The sequence below is a fragment of the Colias philodice genome, chromosome 20 (genome assembly GCF_061535455.1).
Source record: "Colias philodice isolate Cphi_HAF_F1 chromosome 20, ilColPhil1 Martin Lab GWU primary, whole genome shotgun sequence".
Taxonomy (NCBI): domain Eukaryota; kingdom Metazoa; phylum Arthropoda; class Insecta; order Lepidoptera; family Pieridae; genus Colias; species Colias philodice.
Window position 1 is genome coordinate 8,444,444 of NC_143105.1, and position 13,106 is coordinate 8,457,549.

Consider the following 13,106-nt stretch of genomic DNA (forward strand, 5'->3'; position numbering starts at 1 on the left):
AATCTATGCAAAACGTTAAGGAGACTTCGACCACCTTATTTATATTCGTTACCAACACATTTCGTACACAGTACAAACCAGTCAGATTATGACCTAACCTATCCACCAACCGAACACGAAATCTTGCAAGGAACATGTTCAGCCGTCATAACAATTATAGGTGCAAACAAGTCATTGACCAAGGGAGACATTGAATGGGTTCCGTGCAGACATGCGACCGAATGAAAACGAATCTTACTGCTGTCACGTCACCGTAGAACCCTTTATCTTACATGCTAATGCGTGTTCTGATGTACCATGACTTTACTAGCTACTTCATTTTCGTTATTTCAAGGCTTTTCAAGGACATTTTACTAATTAAAATGAATCTTACTACTGTCACGTCAGAGCATTATTCCTTCTTACATGCTAAGATACTGTCGTGTTCTGATACATCGTAACTTTACTACCTCCTTAATTTTTGTACTTTCAAGGCTATTTTAGTTAGCTATGGGATTCATAATAAATCTTACTGCGGCTATCACATTATCAGTGTAGTAACCCTTTATCTTACACGCAGAAACTTTTCTACGTGCGAAAACTTTTGTTATTTCAAGGAAAGTTTAAAAGTAATATGGCTGTCTATATTTTACTAATCGTTCAAAGAAGAATGCTATAGAAAATCGTTGTCAAATGTAAATTATGTCTGCTTCTTCTTCTTCTCTTTCTTATATGGCATATTCCCGATCCCAGTGAGGACGGATTATTCCAATGTCAAATGTGAATTGTGAAGGACGTTAATTGAAATAACAATTGTCAAATGGACATTTGAATTTGGTGTATTAGCACAGTATTAGTTTTTTTTTCGCTTCGTTTTGTTTCATAATTAACTTGCAGAGTTTCTAATACGATAAGTTTTTCATTGTACATTTTAGCTTTAAGTTCTAGTTTAGTTTACGTCTAATGATAATTTAAAATGCAATAAACAAACATTTCATCAAGTTCGTCGAACCAAAACTGTCTAAACGTATCAACTATTAGGCGCAAGACACCTTAAAAGCTCCAAATATTTCTCATGTTTAAAGCTAATTTAGTGTAATTTTTACGTCTGATGAACATTTAATAGCCGCGATTTCTTATCGTTGATTTAACGGTGCTCTGAACGTTTTTGTTTTGTTCTTCTTTTAAGGATCGAGCCGAAGCTATCTCTTATAAGTAACTATAGGTAAATGATACTAAAGGAATGTGTATTGCTAAATTGTTTTACTGATTACGGCCTAAAATAATATTGAAACACTATATTTCTTCCTATCGTCAAATAGATATTTCATGGAAAAATTCTAAAGAGAACCCGGAACTAGAAACTATGTTAAAGTTGTTATAATGTTTTTATTACGGAGTTTACTATCTCTGTGCAAAAAAATCACATCAATCTCTTGCTCCGTTGCAGCGTGAAGGAAGGACAAACCGACTAACACACTTTCGCGTTTATAACATAAGTATATGATAGAAAATAATTACGTTAACACTTTGAAATTAAAAGATTGCAAAAAATACTGTTTTTTTGTGTATCTTCTTATTTTTCAACATTATCCAAATAGGTATGTAAGTTATAACATAAATATTCAAACCATGTGTCTCAGTTTCAATCTGAATCATTAATAGACTTCGGAGACAATGAATTAAATTGCAAAAGAATTTACTTTCCAATGCATTATAATTATTATTTGATTCCATTTTCCAAATAAAATATGATTCCGAAGAATTGTATGCATTTTAAATAAGCTTATGGTATGGGAGCTATTAACGTTTTAAAAAAAGTCATTTTAGTATAGGTAGTTGGGTTTTTGATATACTGTTTCTCTTGCTATTTCGGTTAGAGTCCGCGCTGTCTGGCTGGCGGTAGTGGTTGCGTTTATTAGTGCGCACAGGAAAATATCCGTAATTTAAAGTCATTTATTAACGCGTAATTTTTAATCTTTTGCCTTTAGATAGATCCATCAGACATAAATTTGTTAGTGCAAGACGTTTTTTTCGTTGTTAAATAGGTGCCATACGCATTTTTTTATTTCAAATTCATTAAAATGTCATCGAAATAAGTGAAATTACATGTATTTAGCCGGAGTTTCCGTGACTAATACCTATGAGTCGAAATATACACATTCAATGAATTATTGGCGTACTGATGACAGATTACGTATATACATTACACGATATCGATTATAACTTAATCGAGTTACAATTTATAGAAATAATCGGTGTTGATTTATCGATTATTACGCTCGCTACTCACAATCGAATTAAGACGTTATCACCCACGAAATATGATGTATTTTTGATAGAACAAAATACTGTACGCATATAATTTGTATCGGAAAAGTATCAAAGGGCCGAGGCGCGTTGATACTTTGAATAAATCAACAAAAACGACGGGCGGCAATGAGTAATGCCCAAATGTATGCAGCAATTTCGAACATAGAAATGTGTGGAGCTGTTTAGCGCTTGAATAATATAATCAGGGTACTAATGGTTGTAGAGTGAGTTAAAAGAACCTATAATAACTGGTTGTTTAATTAGTTTAACATATTAATAATTGTATTGACTTAAAAATTAAAATGAATATATTGATTAATAAAAATATGTAAGAACATTATTTTAAATACGATATTGTACACAATACGTCAATACAATACAATCAAGGTATTTTTAATAAGTAATATTGTTGAATATTGTTGTTGGAAACCACAAACTTTCATACGTAAAATTACTCATCTTTTTAAATGATATATAAATCAAACTAAAGACGACTCCACAGCACCTCTGTCCGATACTAATTCGTGCTTACCTATGCGAGCGAGATGTGAACACAAATTAACAAAAACAAATACCTTTTGTATATTTAAACTGTAATTTAACGCTAACTAATGTTAATTAAAATAGATCACCGCTGCGTTGCCTTGTTGCTTTTAATATAGTTGTTTGAATATGTTAATATTTGAACAAGAGCCTTTTGTAATACATGCAATAGTAACATTATTTCTGAAAGTTTTTCCTAATTAAAATAATTTTTAAATGTCCGAGATTGAAAATTCAGCTTATTTGAAAAAAATTGTAGTCCAGTCTGTGGGGAAATGTAAAAGCCTCTGCTCTACAAAAGGTGGCGTAGAAAATGTTTTGAAACAATATTGTTTAGGTATGAAAGGTTAATAAAAATCCAAGTTTTCGACCTTGACGGACCCAGGCGCTAGCCGCCATCTTGAATTAAAGGTGCTAAAATTAGGTATATTTTAAATAACTTCTCAATTGTTTACTAAATCACAAAAGTGTCTATGAGGGGTTCAAAGAAGACAAAATTACCTACATTTTTTTCATACATGATTATTCTGTAAGTCTTAAAGGTAAAAAGTTACAAGCGACGGAAATAATAATATTTACAGAAATCATATAATTTTAATTTTGTTTAAAAACTGTGCAGCAATCTTTTTTTATTCTTTTTGATGGCCCGGGCTGGTTAATGGTGGCTTCTTCATTGTCGTCGCTGAAATTTTCTGTTTCATTGTCTGTATTTTTAGTTTCCAACCATGAAATTTCGTCGATTAAATTTACTTTTTATTGATAACTTTACGAATCGTTCATATCGGATATCTTCTAAGGATTCCTTATCCATGTCCCCTCCGTAAAAATTTACTAGAAAGCGTGCTCCAGCGTCTTCGATTTCTTCTGGTCATGATGACGAAATTTCATGGTTGGAAACTAAAAATACAGACAATGAAACAGAAAATTTCAGCGACGTTAATGAAGAAGCCACCATTAACCAGCCCGGGCCATCAAAGAGAATTAAAAAATGATAGCTGTACAATTTTTAAACAAAATTAAAATTATATGATTTCTGTAAATATTATTATTTCCGTCGCTTGTAACTTTTTACCTTTAAGACTTACAGAATAATCATGTATGAAAAAAATGTAGGTAATTTTGTCTTCTTTGAACCCCTCATAGACACTTTTGTGATTTAGTAAACAATTGAGAAGTTATTTAAAATATACCTAATTTTAGCACCTTTAATTCAAGATGGCGGCTAGCGCCTGGGTCCGTCAAGGTCGAAAACTTGGATTTTTATTAACCTTTCATACCTAAACAATATCGTTTCAAAACATTTTCTACGCCACCTTTTGTAGGGCATAAATACCTACAGACTGGATTATTGTTCTTATTATTGACTTTTTACAATATTATTGTTAAGCCGCGGACGGTTGGAAAAATCGTCCCTATTTTGGTTATTTTTCTTAATTGGACCTTATTAGTTATTTTGAAACGTGTTTATTGTTATTTTTGAAGTAAAACTTCTTTAGGCGCGTTCAGAGTAAAATTTCAAGGTTATGGCAATACCGTCACGTCATGGAGTAAGGCGACGATTTTGGTATCTTTGAATTTGTGAAAGAAGTTTCTCTTCTAGCACGTGTGCTCGGCACACACGCTCTTTATTTCATCAGCTTTTTATAATATAGCCAAACATTATCCATTATATTTAGAATTCCATTTATTATTGCACTTGGATTTTGACAATTATTTCTGTTTCAGCATCAAACCACCATCGAAAGACGGCGTCACCAAGAGCAACCCCAGCAAGCGTCACCGGGAGCGTCTCAACGCGGAACTTGACACGCTCGCTTCGCTCCTCCCCTTCGAGCAGAACATACTTAGCAAACTGGACCGCTTGTCTATACTGCGGCTGTCTGTTAGTTACCTGCGTACGAAAAGCTATTTTCAAGGTACGTGTAAATCCTTATTTATAGTATAAAAATGGTAAAGGATCGTAGAGAGTGTGTTGTGTAAAATTTAAATTAAACTGCAAAAAAAAGAATCTCAGAAATAAGACATGAATTCTTAAATACAATTTTAGACGATTTCTTGGTAATAATTCATATTATAATAGATTTTTACGACGTTTTTTAGTTTGACGACGCGGTTGGCGCAGTGGTAAAGTAACTGCCTACTGAGCCGACGGTCCCGGGTTCGATCCCCGGTCAGGGCAAATATTTGTGTGATGAACTCAATTATTTGTTCTTGGGTCTGGGTGTTATTATCTATATATGTATTTATTAAATATTATATTTATCGTCGCCTAATACCCACAACACAAGCCTTAATTGAGCTTACTGTGGGACTAGGTCGATTTGTGTAATAATGTCCTATAATATTTATTTATTTATTTATTTATTTATTTGAATCTTAAGGATTTTACGCTTATTAAAAATCTCAAACTGCTAATTTATAGATAGGCACTGTAAATTAGGTACTCATTTTGTAAAATTTTGTGTCTCATGAAATTCACTAATATTTTGGACAAATAATACTCAATCATCATACAAAACAAAATGACTAATCCTAGAACAGAACATTATTAAAAACCTTTCCAATCCCTTAAAAGAAAATCAAATTAAAATAAACTGATCTAATTTATTCGCTGAACGCAGAACGCATACCGATATTCGATTACTTATAAATGTGGACTACCGCACATATTTAACGCTGTCAGGCAATTTTATTATAGGCTGTATGTATTAATAATATTCGAGAACTCGACTCGTTTCGAAATCGATACAGCAGTTCGCGAGTGATTAGATTTCCTTATCTTCGCATCTGATTCTGAGTCACGTTTGTTTTGTCTAATTGTAAGTGTTTGTGAATTATGTTTAGTTGTATTTAATTAAATTTGCTGATGCAGTTACACGAGTTACATACACTGAAAGGAAATAATAATTAAAATATACAAAATTTAAGAAAGAATTTTGTGAAAAAGGCTTAAAAAGGGCATTACAAAAAATATGATTTTGTTAATTAGTGAATTGATATACATATTATGGATAATGGCTATTTTACTCATACAAAATATTTGATAAATACTAGTTGGCTATAAATCCTAAAGATTCAACTATGATGAGACTATATTATAACGTTGACATAATTATGTATAAACACAACATTTCATCAAAAAGAATTTTAATAATTTATGTGATTAAGATATCACAATTCACACACGTGAATAAGAATTTGAAAGAGACTCTACGTTTATACTTAAAAATATGTTATGATAAAACATTATATTATTGTGACATAGTATAAAAAATTTCGAACTAAAGTTCTTCTAAGAGCGAAATCTTTAATTTTTTTGTAACGAATTAATTGATTCTTGCTCTTGATTATTACTCTTCCTACGTTTTTGCCGAGTAACAGCTTTGGTATAAAATCATATAGTATTTCCTGATAACTATACCAAACTTGAAGCATTAGGCATTTAATCCAGAACGTACAATCGATCGCTGGTAATTGGTCGCGTAAATCTTACCCCTACTTTGCATATGTCCGCTACCATCGTATATCACAGAGTGAGTTATTAAGCCTCTTTATAATTTTATATCGAAATTCGAATATAAAAAGCAGTGGGGGGCTACTCGTCGAAAAGTCACTGATGAACGTGGTACTGCCGAGTCGAGATGTGGTTTTATACTGTGGTTGGTAAATATGAAAAAATGTTATACTGATATTGTCTTAATAAGGCTTTGAAGAAGTGGTTTTAAATCATGGAAGGTTTGATTATTAAAAAATGTTGATACAAACGACTAATAAATAATGTGAACGTTGAATCATTGATAACTAAGAGATGGAAATTACTATCAACATTATTATTCATCAAATAATTTGGCCAACAATAAAGAAACTACGTAACATAAAATAAATGAAGAAGTTTCATTCAATCTTTTAAAATCTGCATCAGAAAGCCTTTATAACAATCACTACCTTCACTCCTTTGTTCATAACGCATTCCCCACACGACTGTACATAAAAATATCGATAATTCTAATTAAATCGATTGTTGAGGCATCGATTACAAGACCGAGAGCAGCCGTAAAGATTTCGCCGCGACGCCACGGGATCTCGATAGTTGAGATTTTGTGAAATATTTAAATTCGATATCTCGGTAGCCTGATTGTAAATAACTCGATTCTCAGAAGGTTTACCGTTTATTCCGATTATTGTGATTGTTTATGAGAGACGAGTACGTGTAATTGTGGTAATTAGGTTATGTATTTTGGATTGCGGTCTTACGGCGTATGTAGGACTGTTTAAGAAATGTATGTGTTCATTTTGAGCTTTTTGAAAGGATTTCTGGAATAATAATAAGAAAATATTAAATAATGTTTCGTTTTCAATGTTGTCACTGTATATTATTGCAAAAGTAAAAAAGAAGCTTAATTTTATTAAGATTTTTAAATCTTACTACATATTAGCGCTAATATATTATGTACCTATATAAATATCTAATCAATCTCAGTCTTATTAATTATTTCTTTAGTAAATAGTAGGTAGGTAGGTACTGTGTAGTTATAGTCATATACGCATGCGCGTTACATGCGACATAAACTAAATTAAAATTCCAACATAAACATTTATTGAAAATATTGAAAATTGTAAATAAGATATCTTCGTTATTCTTGAACAATTAAAGTATAATTCAAAGAATTAGATAACAACAACGATACTCATAGGTGTTTTCAAATAAATAAGATTATTTTTTTTGTTTATATAGACAACGGTAGATTATCTATGAAAATAAACTCATAACCGACACAACCATAAATAAATCGATAATAAATTCCACCAATAAATCCACATCCAAACCAAATACATATATAATACCCCGTGCCTGCCTCCGCTCAGCACTGCCGGAAGGAACTCTATCGATCTGATGCTAATTCGCCTTACTACGATTTATTGATGCCAACCCTGTTCGAACTATGTTGCGTCATATGCTATGTATATTGGGAGAAATGTACATAGGAAGGTTAAAGTAAATAACTGATTTAGAACATATCATAAATAAGTTATTCTTTATTGACTTCAAATGAAGTTTAGTACACTTTGACTGTAGGAAAAAGCCTAAAAGAATGACATTTCAACTCTTAGGTACATGTGTGGAAAACAAACTGAATAGAAATGTTGTTGGTATATTCTATGAGTAAAACATACTTACTACTTACTATATATAGTATATACAACCTATAGAAACCATTTAAACTTTAGAACACGTTGTCTTTAGGGAAAGAGCTTAAAAAATAAGCTTACAAAGCTTACACACATTGAGGAAAACCAAAAATTATGTGGGAAACAAATTAAGTAGAAATGTTATATGTAGTAACTGGTACCTTCTATTGGATAAAAGCTTCAAATACAGATCCTAAGAACATGGCAAGAACCTAAAAGGATAAATATTATGTGGAAAACCATCTGGTATAAAAATATTGAAAGTGTATGTATGGTTACTACGTGTTTACTACTAAGAATGTTTTAAATTCAACATTTTACCTAAAAAATAACTTCTATTTCATGCATACGTCATAACTCAGTAGCTATAATCCGACTTAACAAACTGTCACTAATCCCCATCGAAAAACCGAAACTCGTGGTCCACTTTAAACCAGCCGGGTTGCCATATCGGAGTATTTAATCAAGTTCGCTCAAGCAAAAACAATTGCCACCACTATGATGGATTACCGTCCCATATCTGAGATTATTGTTTTCCATAAAACACTGGCCAGGGAAATCGACTAATTTGTTACTAGAGGTTATTCACGAAAATGCAATTCAGGTTTTGTTAAGAGGTTGTAATGATGGATAGATGTACTTAAAGATTTAAAATTATTGTAATGTGACAACTCGTAGGCACACAGGTATATTTTTATTATTAGCATCGCTTCGTCAGAGTGGATATTAAGATTTGCTCTTTGTCTGAAAACCTTCTTTACCTAATATTATTGTATATGAGCTAGTGACAAGAAAAAAAGGCTCAATTGGAAAGCTGCGTTAACCAGTTTTAGATTTCTAATTTTAGGTTCTGGAAAAGCTCTAATTTGAACGTTTAGTTTATTACACTTTATTTCGTTCAAATTCAAATTCAAATATATTTATTTGCTCGTATATGGTTCAAGGAAAAATATCAATACCAGTCTTTTTAGCGAGCAAAGCTTTCTTCCATTTTATAAAATAACTCTATTAAAGAGAATAATAAAGGAAACATCCATAATATTTATTTCAGCGATATCAGCAATAAATATGTAACTATTATTTATAACAAATGTTGGTTTTAAAGATAAAAACTGCGCTATTTCTTTGAGTATCCTTTAATTAAAGTCCGAATAAAAATGTGCAAATATTCAACTTATCGATAATTATTAATAGACTAAGATATGAATGAAATAAATTAAACAAATATTATTTACTTTTCGCTTGTAGATGTATATCAAGATTTACGGTGGACTCATTTTAATTGCTACCATGGCAACGAAACGAATAATAAAATAAATAAACAAAACATTATAATCATTAAAAATATAAAAAATCAACTATAAAGGTGTTTCACCCCTTATCAGATCAATTATACCATCCATTCGCTGACTCACGCTAACTTCGCCTTTAATATACTTTTTATAATGGCGAAAATTGTTTAATGTTTTATTTAGGTTACGTCGTTTATTAAATTAAAGTGTGGGCTTTAGTTTTTATTTCAACGATGAATGACAAGCAAATATTATTTTCAAGCTAACGAAAATGAATAAAAAGCATTTCGTATAATTTGAAAGTTGACTGTTTAAATTCTTTGTAAATGGAAATTTAAAGCAAATTAAAATAAATTAATCTAAGACAGAAATAAAACTTCTGCGAAGCTTTATTTTACTGTACGTAGGTTTTAGGATAGGTATAAAGTAAAAGTTATATTTTCAATTTTACAATTATTATCACGCAATATACAAACGCTTTTTGTTGATTATAATATACGAAATATAATTACAATATTAAAAATTATACTTATTTAGTGAATCCTATTCCGTTTAGCTAACCTACTAAGGCTTATTAAATACCTTGCTAAAATAAATAAATATATTAGAAAATGGCTATTTAAATATCTTCTATTTTTTACTTCACATAGATTTTTATATAACTATAAAATTTTACAAAAAGTTAAATTTGAGACACAAAGTCAAGTTGCACTAATGCGACCGAAGCTTAAGTGATTAAAGGTTTATAATAGCTTAAACTTAACAGCTTGAATGCTTAACGAGTAAAACAGCTCGTAAACTTAGCGCATGCTATATGCCGTTTATTGACTATTTATACAGGGTGTGTTGTTGGCGAAACACTATAATCTATACTAATATTATAAATATGAAGAGTTTGTTTCAACGCGCTAATCTCAGGAACTGCGGGTAAAGCCGCGGGACACAGCTAGTCTATATATATAAAACTCAAAGGTGACTGATATAGTGATCTATCAAAACGCACAGCCCAAACCACTGGACGTATCGGGCTGAAATTTGGCATGCAGGTAGATGTTAGGACGTAGTCATCCGCTAAGAAAGGATTTCCCTTAATTCTTGCGGGAACGGGGAAAACGGGGATGCACGTACAAAGTCGTGGGCGGAAGCTAGTATATGATATAATTAGCTACGCTTCGCGGTTTCACCCGCGTGGCTCCGCTCCTGTTGGTCTAAGCGTGATGATACAAAGCCTTCCTCGATAAATGGGCTATCGAACACCGAATGAATTTTTCAAATAGGACTAGATATTTCTGAGATATCATTTTATGAATAAAACTTTCAAGCCATATTAGAATTTTTACGATAGTGAGTATTCAATTTTATTATGAATCCAGAAGTTTGTGTATTTTCTGGTATCTTTCTGTATTCTTAATAATATTCAATGTAGGTGAACATAATTATAAATTTTATTTCATAGTTTATAAAACCCCATAGGCAATAACTTTTATCATTCCTTTTCAATCGTTACTTAAAACAATTCTAGCACTGACTCACAATAATTAATTTAAAACTAAACAACTGGATTGTATTTATACAGCCGGTCGTCCAAATTTAAACCTATCAGATAATAAGGCTTTCGCAACACCCCCTATATACAAGCCTGGGCGGGCGGGCGGCCGCCCACGGGCTCGCTTATAAAATATAAGCCTTTTGTTGCTTAAACTTGTGTATAGCCTTTTAAAATTTGTTATAAATCATGTATTATGTACCCTTTGTTAACTAAAATGGAGAAGAAAATTATTAGAAGACATTTAATATTATCAAGTACTAGATATCCGCCCGCGGCTTCGCCCGCGTTTTTAAAGAAAAACCCGCATAATTCCCGTTCCCGTAGGATTTCCGGGATGAAACCTATCCTATGTGCTAATCCAAGTTTCCCTCTATATGGGCTCTTTAAATTTCATTGTAATCGGTTCAGTAGTATTTGCGTGAGAGTAACAAACACACACACACATCCTCACAAACTGTCGCATTTATAATATTAGTAGGATAGTTAAGTACTGTTTGAGATATTGATATATATATTTTTTAGTATTAATTTTTGCTTCATGTGCATATTAAATGTATTGTTTTTGTTACTTGTATTTCACAAAGTTTTTACATAGAGGCTCATTTTGTTTACATCCAATGCTTATGTCTGCTTATATACTTATAAATTATTTCCGGATTATTTCAAGCAAATAAAAGAAAGCGTTTATTGTGATCGGTAAATATAACAAGAAAATTTATTGTCCTTATGATTCATTGCATTTCGATCGTTTTATTCTATCCGTTATTTGACATTCCTGACTCATAAACTGTAAGTTGATTGATTATCATAAAGGGTATAGTCTATTATAAATAATAACACCAATAAAACTGCATATCGTAAAATTCTTTGAAAGACTCAGCCAATGAGGCGCGTAAAAAAGTAACCCCACTGGGGTGTAGGTATCCCTTAAATTACGGAGGGTAGTTTGTGAAATTCGCCGACTCCTTGCGGGGGTGAGGGGTGAAACAACCCTTAATGGCGCTATTGCGTGACAGAATTTCGGCAGTGACCCAACTCGCTTGTTGAAAGTGAAAATATTTATATGGAGCTGATGGTACGCTTTGTTTGGTTTACTTTTAAATTAAAGCGATTTGCACGTGTTTATATTTTTTAATTTATAAGGTACAATTTGAACATAACTCTATGACGGCGACGGATTATGAGACTTACTTTTATGTTGTTTAATGATGATAGGTACATACTTATTGCATTTACGATCACTGTAGATGAGATGTATTTTGTGTATAATAATATGATTTTGAATCAAACAGCATGTGTTTAGTTATTAAATGATCATTAAAAAAATCATTAATAAATTACCTACCTATAAGTATCTACTGAGTTGTTATTTGGGAGGTATTAACAACTCCATATATTTCCCTGACTATGGAGTCTCCTTGGAAAATTTTATGATAACCAAATTGTGAACAATATTTTCGTAAATATTTTGTTGAAGCTTGTTTAGGTTTTGTTTCGCTGACATAAATAATTATCTAAATATACCATAAATAAACTGGGTTCTGGGTTTCATTATACCAAAGAATAAATGAAATATATATATAATAAATTCCCAACTTTACAAATTACTTACCAAACCAACAGACAAACGATATATAATAATTGTGCCTATATTGTAGAAACTATGAATCATGTAAATTGTAAATTATTTTTTTCCGTAGCATCATTCTTTCCATTTTCTTCTATTAAAAGATAATATTATCAATTGTAGCTTAACTAATAAGTATCTTCTTAATACTTCCAAATAAGAGAAAAGCCAGGAACAAATACATAATTATTATGACTCAAAGAGAACACCAAAATGGCGTGTCAAGAATTCTATTAACCTAATATAAATATTTAATTTCACTGAAAATATGACCTCGTTATAGGTACGAGGGGTAATACCTACAGATAATATTTTATTACGAAATATTAAAATAATTTATGTGACACATTGAATATAATGAGTTTATGGTAATCAGAATGAAAACCACACCGCTTTGAAAAATTAATTTCGTGCTTGTGTGCGACTTTTTTTACGGAGCCATGATATAAGTTAAAAGTTAAAACATTACCTACATTACCCTCCTGTCAGTTTTTCATTTAAATTTGAATTATGGACTTTCTAAATTACTTTTAAATCTAGTAATAGAACTGTGCATACATGATATAGAAATTGTAATTAATACCTACTTTTAAAAATTACATGAATAGAATGA

The 13,106-nt window shown here is 31.4% G+C and overlaps 1 protein-coding gene across 1 annotated transcript in view; it reads left to right on the top strand.

The window, feature by feature from the left end:
* ss (aryl hydrocarbon receptor spineless) overlaps positions 1-13,106 on the top strand; it is a 101,062-nt gene that overhangs the window by 49,688 nt on the left and 38,268 nt on the right. Inside the window, exon 2 of the mRNA XM_089708087.1 lies at positions 4,561-4,751. The gene's annotated coding sequence lies outside the window, so the exon portion shown is untranslated. The remainder of the gene's footprint in view (positions 1-4,560; positions 4,752-13,106) is intronic.